Source organism: Hyaena hyaena, unplaced genomic scaffold (genome assembly GCF_003009895.1).
Source record: "Hyaena hyaena isolate Hyena2069 unplaced genomic scaffold, ASM300989v1 scaffold_1932, whole genome shotgun sequence".
Taxonomy (NCBI): Eukaryota; Metazoa; Chordata; class Mammalia; order Carnivora; family Hyaenidae; genus Hyaena; species Hyaena hyaena.
This window is the reverse complement of record NW_024082548.1, coordinates 28090-37287: the sequence shown is the minus strand read 5'-3', so window position 1 is coordinate 37287 and position 9198 is coordinate 28090. Positions and strand designations below refer to the sequence as shown.

At 40.2% G+C, this 9198-nt stretch overlaps 1 pseudogene; it reads right to left on the bottom strand.

The window, feature by feature from the left end:
• Window positions 1–6771: 6771 nt before the first annotated feature.
• LOC120226940 lies at window positions 6772–7708 on the bottom strand (annotated as a pseudogene).
• Window positions 7709–9198: the final 1490 nt, after the last annotated feature.

Sequence of the window (9198 nt, the reverse complement as noted above, 5' to 3'; positions counted from 1 at the left end):
AAGGGAATCAAGAGCAAAAATGAACTATTGGGACCTCATCAAGATTAAAAGCTTCTGTACGGCAAAGGAAACAATCCATAAAACTAATAGGCAACCGACGGAATGGGAAAAGATAGTTGCAAATGACATATCAGATAAAGGATCAATATCCAAAATCTATAAGGAACTCATCAAACTCCACACCGGAAAAACAAACTATCCAGTGAAGAAATGGGCAGAAGATATGAACAGACACTTCTCCAAAGAGGACATCCAGATGGCCAACAGACACATGAAATGATGCTCAGCATCCCTCCTCATCAGGGAAATACAAATCAAAACCACACTGAGATACCACTTTGCGCCAGTCAGAGTGGCTAAAATGAGCAAATCAGAGTACTGTAGATGCTGGCGAGGATGTGGAGAAATGGCCACCCTCCCACACTGTTGGTGGGAATGTAAACTGGTACAGCCCCTCTGGAAAACAGTGTGCAGGTTCCTCAAAAAATTAACACTAGAACTCCCCTATGACCCAGCAATAGCATTGCTAGGAATTTCCCCAAGGGATTCAGGAATGCTGATGCATAGGGGCACATGTACCCCAATGTTCATTGTAGCACTCTCAACAATAGCCAAAACATGGAAAGAACCTAAGTGTCTTTCAACGGATGAATGGATCAAGAAGATGTGGTTTATCTATACCATGGAATACTACATGGCAATGAGAAAGAATGAAATCTGGCCATGTGTAGCAACATGGATGGAACTTGAGGGTGTTATGCTGAGCTAAATAAGTCAGGCAGAGAAGGACAGATACCATATGTTTGCACGTATTGGAGGATTAGGAGGAACTTAACAGAGGACCATGGGGGAGAAGAAGGGGAAAAATAGTGGGGGAGAGGGAGAGAGGCAAACCATGAGAGATTCTTGAATGCTGAGAACAAACTGAGGACTCATGGGTGTGGCGTGCGGAAGGGGGTGATGGGCATGGAGGAGGGCACTTGTGGGGATGAGCACTGGGTGTTATATGGAAACCAACTTGACAATAAACTATTTGTTAAAAAAATAAAATAAAACTAAAAGGCAACTGACAGAATGGAAGAAGATATTTGCTAATGAGATATTGGATAAAGGATTAGTATTCAAAAATCTATAAAAACTTATCAAACACAACACCCCCAAAATAAATAATCCAATGAAGAAATTGGCCGGAGACATGAATAGACACTTTTCCAAAGAAGACATCCAGATGGCTAACAGACACATGGAAAGATGCTCAACATCACTCATCATCAGAGAAATACAAATGAAAACCACAATAAGATATGACCTCACACCTGTCGGAATGATTAAAATTAATAACTCAGGATACAACAGATGTTGGCGAGGATACGGAGAAAAGGGAACACTTTTTCACTGTTGGTGGGAATGGAAACTCGTGTAGCCACTCTAGAAAACAGTATGGCAGTTCCTCAAAAAATGAAAAAAAAAAATAACCCTATGACTCAGAAATTGCACTACTTGGTATTTATCCAAAGGATACAAAAATTCTGATTTGAAGGGGCATATGCACACCAATGTTTATAGCAGCATTATCAACAATAGCCAAATTATGGAAAGAGCCCAAATGTCCATTGATTGATGAATAGATAAAGAAGATGTGGCATGTATATATATACACATATATAAAATGGAATACCACTTGGTGACCAAGAAGAATGAAATTTTGCCATTTGTAATAATATGGATGGAATGAGAATGTATTATGCTAAACGAAATAAGTCAGAGAAAGACATCATATGATTTCACTCAGATGTGGAATTTAAGAAATGCAGCAGACGAACATAGGAGAAGGGAAGGAAAAATAAGATAAAAACAGAAAGGGAGGCAAACCATTAGAGACTCTTAAAGAGAACAAACTAAAGTTTGCTGAATGGGAGGTGGGTGGGAGGACGGGCTAAATGGGTGATGGGCATTAAGGAGGACACTTGTTGGGATGAGCACTGGGTGTTATATGTAAGCGATGAATCACTGGTTTCTACTCATGAAACCAATACTACACTGTATGTTGACTACGTTGAATTTAAATAAATAAAAAAGGTCTTCCTTGCCTGTTTCGCTTTGCCTGGTGCAATTTTTGCTTTGATACATGCAAAATATGTGCTTCTCACATCATTCAGATAAGACACTCATCTTCCCTGGGATAGAAACTGAAACAGAGTGGGAAAAAAAGTGAGACAGTGCCTTAACTAAACACTCTTCTCATGGAGGAAAAGATTGAGACCAGGAAAGCAGCATTCACATCAGATAATGATGCTTAATCTTTCTACTCTTAGATGTTCACTTATAATATCTAATTTTCTACCCCATTCTGAATTTTTATTTCTTGCCACTGGAATCTTCCCAAGGTAATTGAGAGTGTGATGTTTCTTTTAAGCCCTATGGCCCAATAAAATTAAGACAAAATGTCTAAATCTAGGACATGCTCTACAGTCAGTCTTACTTGGACATATACCTTTATACAAAATATTACTGTTGTCAGTTTTGGACACGAGGAATTTGAAACTCATTAATATTAAATGATTCATCTGAATTGGAAGTGACCTTGAATATCACCTAGCTCAAATCCAGTTTGATATATAAACTGCCTTTGCACTACCCTTCTCCAGTGAGGGCAGATATCACCTTTCAATAACTCTGACTTTTGAGTTTCTTTCCTTATAGTATGTTGGAAATTACTTTCCCAAGTCTTACAAATATTGGGTCTAGTTCTGTCTTCAAAAGCTACTCAGAATAAACCTCATAACAGAGAAATATTTTTCTCACCTTAGAAAATAGACCGATGGATAGTAATGATGTCAGAAATATAGGTACTTCCAGGGTGAATGACACCAAAAAGGTGCTCAGGAAGAGGAGATGGATCAAAAGCTGTCAGAGGGACAAAAGGAAGGAAGCCAGGGAAGACACAAATAAGTAGACATCAGTTCCATTGCACATGGATGTTCATCTGGAATGCTGGACCTAAGTTGTTAAGTCAATCAGCTCCTTAGGGCCAACGCTTGATTCTATACTATGTTCAGGACCCAAGACACTACCAAGAGAGATTTCAAAAAAGGAAGCAGATCTTATCTATTCTCTGCTTTGTGTGCAAAAACTGTCTCTGCTGTTGGGGAGTTCCTAATGTTATGGGTAAGACAAAATGCACATGCACCTGTCACACACACACAACACACACACACATGCACACACAATCACCTTAAGTAAATTCAGGGACATTGAAATTACTGAAGGTTGAATAACTAATTGAAGATTTTTTAAACTCTTTATTTAAATCTCAGTTAACATACAGTGTAATATTAGCCTCAGGTGTACAACATAGTGATTCAGCACTTCCATACAACATTCAGTGCCCATTGCAACAAGTGCACTCCTTAGGCACCATCACCAATTTAACCCATTACCCACTCATCTTCTCTCTGGTAACCATCAGTTTTTTCTCTATAGTTAAGAGCCTGTTTTTTGGTTTGTCTTTCTGTTTCCCCCTCTATTTTTCTCTTTGCCCGTTTGTTTTGTTTCTTAAATTCCACATATGAGTGAAATCATATTGTATCTGTCTTCCTCTGACTGATTTATTTCACTTAGCATTATACTCTTTAGCTCCATCCACATCACTGTAAATAGTAAGAGTTCATATTTTTTATGGCTGAGTAATATTCCATTGTATATATGTACCAGATCTAATTGAAGATATTTCTTTTTTTTTTTAATTTACTGAACAATTTATTGCTATGTGTTGGTTGCATTCATTAGCTTAAATCTTTATTGCAACCCTTAGGGACAACTATTCTTAGCCCATTTTATTTATTTATTTATTTTTAATAGTTTATTGTCAAGTTGGTTTCCATATAACACCCAGTGCTCATCCCCACAAGTGCCCTCCTCCATGCCCATCGCCTGCTTCCCCTCTCTCTCACCCCCATCAGCCCTCAGCTTGTTCTCAGCATTCAAGAGTCTCTCATGGTTTGCCTCTCTCCCTCTCCCCCACTATTTTTCCCCTTCTTCTCCCCCATGATCCTCCATTAAGTTCCTCCTAATCCTCCTGTATGTGCAAACATATGGTATCTGTCCTTCTCTGCCTGACTTATTTAGCTCAGCATAACACCCTCAAGTTCCATCCATGTTGCTACACATGGCCAGATTTCATTCTTTCTCATTGCCATGTAGTATTCCATTGTATAGATAAGCCATATCTTCTTGATCCATTTGCCCGTTGATGGACTCTTAGGTTCTTTCCATGTTTGGCTATTGTTGAGAGTACTACAATGAACATTGGGGTACATGTGCCCCTATGCATCAGCATTCCTGAATCCCTTGGGGAAATTCCCAGCAATGCTATTGCTGGGTCATAGGGGAGTTCTAGTGTTAATTTTTTGAGGAACCTCCACACTGTTTTCCAGAGAGGTTGCACCAGTTTACATTCCCACCAACAGTGAAGGAGGGTGTCCATTTCTCCACATCCTCGCCAGCATCTGGAGTCCTCTGATTTCCTCATTTTAGCCACTCTGACTGGCACAAAGTGGTATCTCAGTGTGGTTTTGATTTGTATTTCCCTGATGAGGAGGGATGCTGAGCATCATTTCATGTGTCTGTTGGCCATCTGGATGTCCTCTTTGGAGAAGTGTCTGTTCATATCTTCTGCCCATTTCTTCACTGGATTGTTTGGTTTTCGGGTGTGGAGTTTGGTGGGTTCCTCATAGATTTTGGATACTAGCCCTTTATCTGTTATGTCATTTGCAACTATCTTTTCCTATTCCATCGGTTGTCCATTAGTTTTATGGATCGTTCTCCTTTACTGTGCAGAAGGTTTTTATGTTGATGAGGTCCCAATAGTTCATTTTTGCTCTTGATTCCCTTGCCTTTGGGGATGTGTCAAGTAAGGAATTGCTGCAGTGGAGGTCAAGGAGGTTGTTTCCTGCTTTCTCCTCTAGGGTGTTGATGGTTTCCTGTCTCAAGTTCAGGCCCTTTATCCATTTTGAGTTTATTTTTGTGTATGGTGTGAGAAAATGATCTAGTTTCATTCTTCTGCATGTTGTTGTCAAGTTCTCCCAGCACCATCTGTTAAAGAGGCTGTCTTTTTGTTCCATTGGATACTCTTTCCTGTTTTGTCAAAGATTAGTTGGCTGTACATGAATTTGGGCCCAATTCTGAGTTCTCAATCCTATTCCATTGGTCTATGTGTCTGTTTTTGTGCCAATACCATACTATCTTGATGATGACAGCTTTGTAGTAGAGGCTAAAGTCTGGGATGGTGATGCCTCCCGTTTTGGTTTTCTTCTTCAATATTACTTTGGCTACTCAGGGTCTTATGTGGTTCCATACAAATTTTAGGATAGTTTGTTCTCGTTTTGAGAAGTATGCTGGTGCAATTTTGATTGGGATTGCATTGAATGGGTAGATTGCTCTGGGTAGTAATGACATTTTAACTATATTTATTCTTCCAATCCATGAGCATGGAATGTTTTTCCATTTCTTTGTGACTTCTTCAATTTCCTTCATAAGTTTTCTTTTTTTTTTTTAAATTTTTTTAAATGTTTTTTTATTTATTTCTAGGAGAGAGAGAGAGAGACAGCGTGAGCAGGGGAGGGTCAGAGAGAGAGGGAGTCACAGACTGAAACAGGCTCCAGGCTCTGAGCTGGCAGTCAGCACAGAGCCCGTCGCGGGGCACGAACCCACGAACCGCGAGATCATGACCTAAGCGAAAGTCGGACGCCTAACCGACTAAGCCACCCAGGCGCCCCAACCTTCATAAGTTTTCTATAGTTTTCATCATGCAGATCTCTTATATCAATGGTTAGGTTTATTCCTAAGTATTTTATGGTTTTGTTTGTGTGTGTGTGTGTGCAATTGTGAATGGGATCAGTTTCTTGATTTCTCTTTCTGTTGCTTCATTGTTGGTGTATAAAAATGCAACCGATTGGTGCGCCTGGGTGGCTTAGTTGCTTAAGCGTCCGACTTCCGCTTAGGTCATGATCTCACGGTTCGTGGGTTTGAGCCCTGCGTCGGTCTCTGTGCTGACTGCCAGCTCAGAGCCTGCAGCCTATTTCAGAGTCTGTGTCTCCCTCTCTCTCTGACCTTCCGCTGCTCACGTGGTCTCTCTCTCTCTCTCCTAGAAATAAATAAAAATATTTTTTAAAAAATGCAACCAATTTCTGTATGTTCATTTTGTATCCAGATTTTTTTTTAATGTTTATTCATTTATTTTGAGAGAGAGAATCCCAAGCAGGCTCCAGGCTGTGAGCCTGATGTGGGGCTCGATCTCATAAATGGTGAGATCATGACCTGAGCTGAGACCAAGAGTCAGATGTTTAACTGACTGAGCCACCCAGGCACCCTGGGAACTCAGAGTTATTGACAAGGAGAAATCTAGTCAAGAAAAATTAGTGAGAAGTTTTTAGCTGCACTTGCAAGGAGTGAATAGGAAAAAGGAATGATAGTAAGGGAATGAGAAATAGGTACAAAGACCTTGGGTCAGTAAGGGGGCCCTAAAGAGGTGGCTTTGATTTTTGGGTATATAATAAGATTTATTATTATTATTATTATAAGATAAATATAAAATAAATAAGATAAATATAAAATATTATGAATATATAAGACTTGGTACAATATTCTAGTCTCGTCACTTACAAAATTTCCCACACACTCAGCTTAGGTATGCTAACTTCTAGTAGCTTGATACATACACCAAGAATCAGCAGAAATGAGGGCTCAAAGACGACTTGCTCCTGAGCATGCTCACCAAAGTGCTGCCTGGGACCTCCTACCCATCAGCTTCCTCAGGCCTCGCTTCATGTCTTTGTTCCTCAGGCTGTAGATAAAAGGGTTCAGCATGGAGGACAGAACTGTGTAGATGACTGTTGCACCCTGTTTTTGATGGTATAGCTGGACAGGGGTCGGAAATAAACATAAACAATGCTTCCATAAAAGAGGGTCACCATGGTCAGGTGGGAGCCACAGGTAGAGAAAGCTTTGTGCTTCTCCGATGTTGAGGGGATTGTAAGAGCAGCAATGAGGATCCGGACAGAAGAGATAACACATATAAAGGGGGTCACCAGGGATATCTATCTTCTGTGTTAATTACAATTTCATTGACAAATGTGGAGGAGTAGGACAATTTCAGCAGAGGGTTGATGTCACAGAAGTGGGGGATAACACTGGAGTCACAGAAGGTGAGATGGTTTATCAGGAGAACTAGTAAGAGGGAATGGAGGTCAGAGAAGGAGCAGGAGAAGGCCAGCAGCAGGACACAGCAGTGGTATCTCATGGTGGTGACATAGTGGAAAGGGTCACAGATGGCCACCAAGCGGTCAATGGACATGGCAGCCAAGAGATAGCTTTCTGTGTTGCCAAAAGCCAAAAAGAAATACATCTGGGTCATACGCTGAGCATAGGAGATGGACTTCTTCCCTAACAGGAAGTTCACCAGCATCTCGGGAACAATGGTTGTTGTGTAGCAAACATCAATGAAGGATAAGACGCTGGGGAAAAAATATATAGGTGTCTGGAGCTGAGTGTCAGAGCGGATGGCCAGGATGATAAGCATATTTCCCACCAGAGTGACCATGTACATGATGAAGAACAGGGCAAAGAGTGGCTTCTGGTCCTCAGGCTGGGAGGACAGTCCCAGGAAGATGAACTTGGAGACACTGCCGGTTTTGTTGACCCTCTCCATAATCCTGCATGTGCCAGTGAATATGGAAAATTACAGAATTTTCAATTCAACAAGTTCCAATTTATTCCCATCTCCCCAAGGGTTCCTATAAATTGCTCATGATTCTGTCTTCCTTCCTTTCCACAAAAAGGCATTGAACAATACAAAAGGTTAACCTGTGTTAAATGCAGGGACATCAGAGAGAGGATTTCCTCAGAAAGAATCCTAGGTGGACCTCAGTGATGCATATTTCTCCAGCTCCCCATAAATACTTATTCAGATATGTTAGGTTGAGGCTCATTTCTCTACTATCCTTGCAAACAAAACAAAGTAAATAAACAACAACAACAAAACCCAAATACCTAAGTGAATCAGGTAAATAACATGAATGCTGACATGATGCGGTGTTTATAGTCCCATTTCAGAGACAACATTTCATTAAAAACTGTCAAAAACCTCTATTATATATGAACCTATTTATTAGAACAGTCTTAGACACTGGGGATTTATGGCTTCACAATTATTCAACACCATTGCATTAAGTGCTCACTGGAAACTCAATTACTTAGGACTGAACTTTGTACTGAGAGTACAAAGATCTGTCATTCTCGATTCCTAATCTTAAGGTGGTTATAGTTTAGTGGGAAAGAAATTTTTAAATAAATAAGCACAATAAAATGCTACAGGTGTAGTGACAGGTGCACTGGAAAGCAATGAGCTTAGTGTGGTGTCTCTGCTAAGAGTACACATTTTGAAATCAGTTCCTTCGTTTTCTGGGAGTGTGGTCTGGTACTGATTACCTAACTTTGATTCTTGATGTCCTCATCTGTAATATGGGGACAGGAAAAACCTTCTTAGCTCATCTTTGTTTCATCCTTCTCCACTTGTTTTGTTTCTTCCTGCCAAAATCCTCTTCTCTGTCAGGTGTTCTGAGATGCTCTTGAAAGCAATTATTCTGTATTCTTTGCACATCTCTCAGCCTTTGATTTTTCACTGTTTGACCACCCTTCACCTGAATTTTTGAGGCTTTGAGAGAGAACTATTTTTGTGTGCTTTTAGGATTTGGAAATGAGTATGCAATTAAGGCAAATAATAACAGTTATGCCTAAGACATATCAAGCTGTTACTATGTATAAGGCACTGAGCTAAATATGTACATTACTCAAAACAACTCTGAGCTGCCTATCAACAGTATTCCCTTTTAACAGATAAGGAAATTGAGGTTAAAGTGTTGAGTACTTTTTTTAAGATCATGCAGCTCCCAGGATCCAGAGCCTGGATCTCAACAAGGATGGTCTTAAACACCAAACGCTACCTCCTCACACTTTAGCAAAGCTTCAACAAGTTTATGCCAAAAATAAATGGGCTGAAGAGGGTTTTTTTCCATTGTAGACATTTTCTACCCCCAACATCCTTTTTCTAGTAACTGATCCACTTTCAAAATCAATGTTGCATGGAGTCCTTTACTGTAATTGTTGGAGACATGATCTCCCTAAAATCCCGTGTTGACT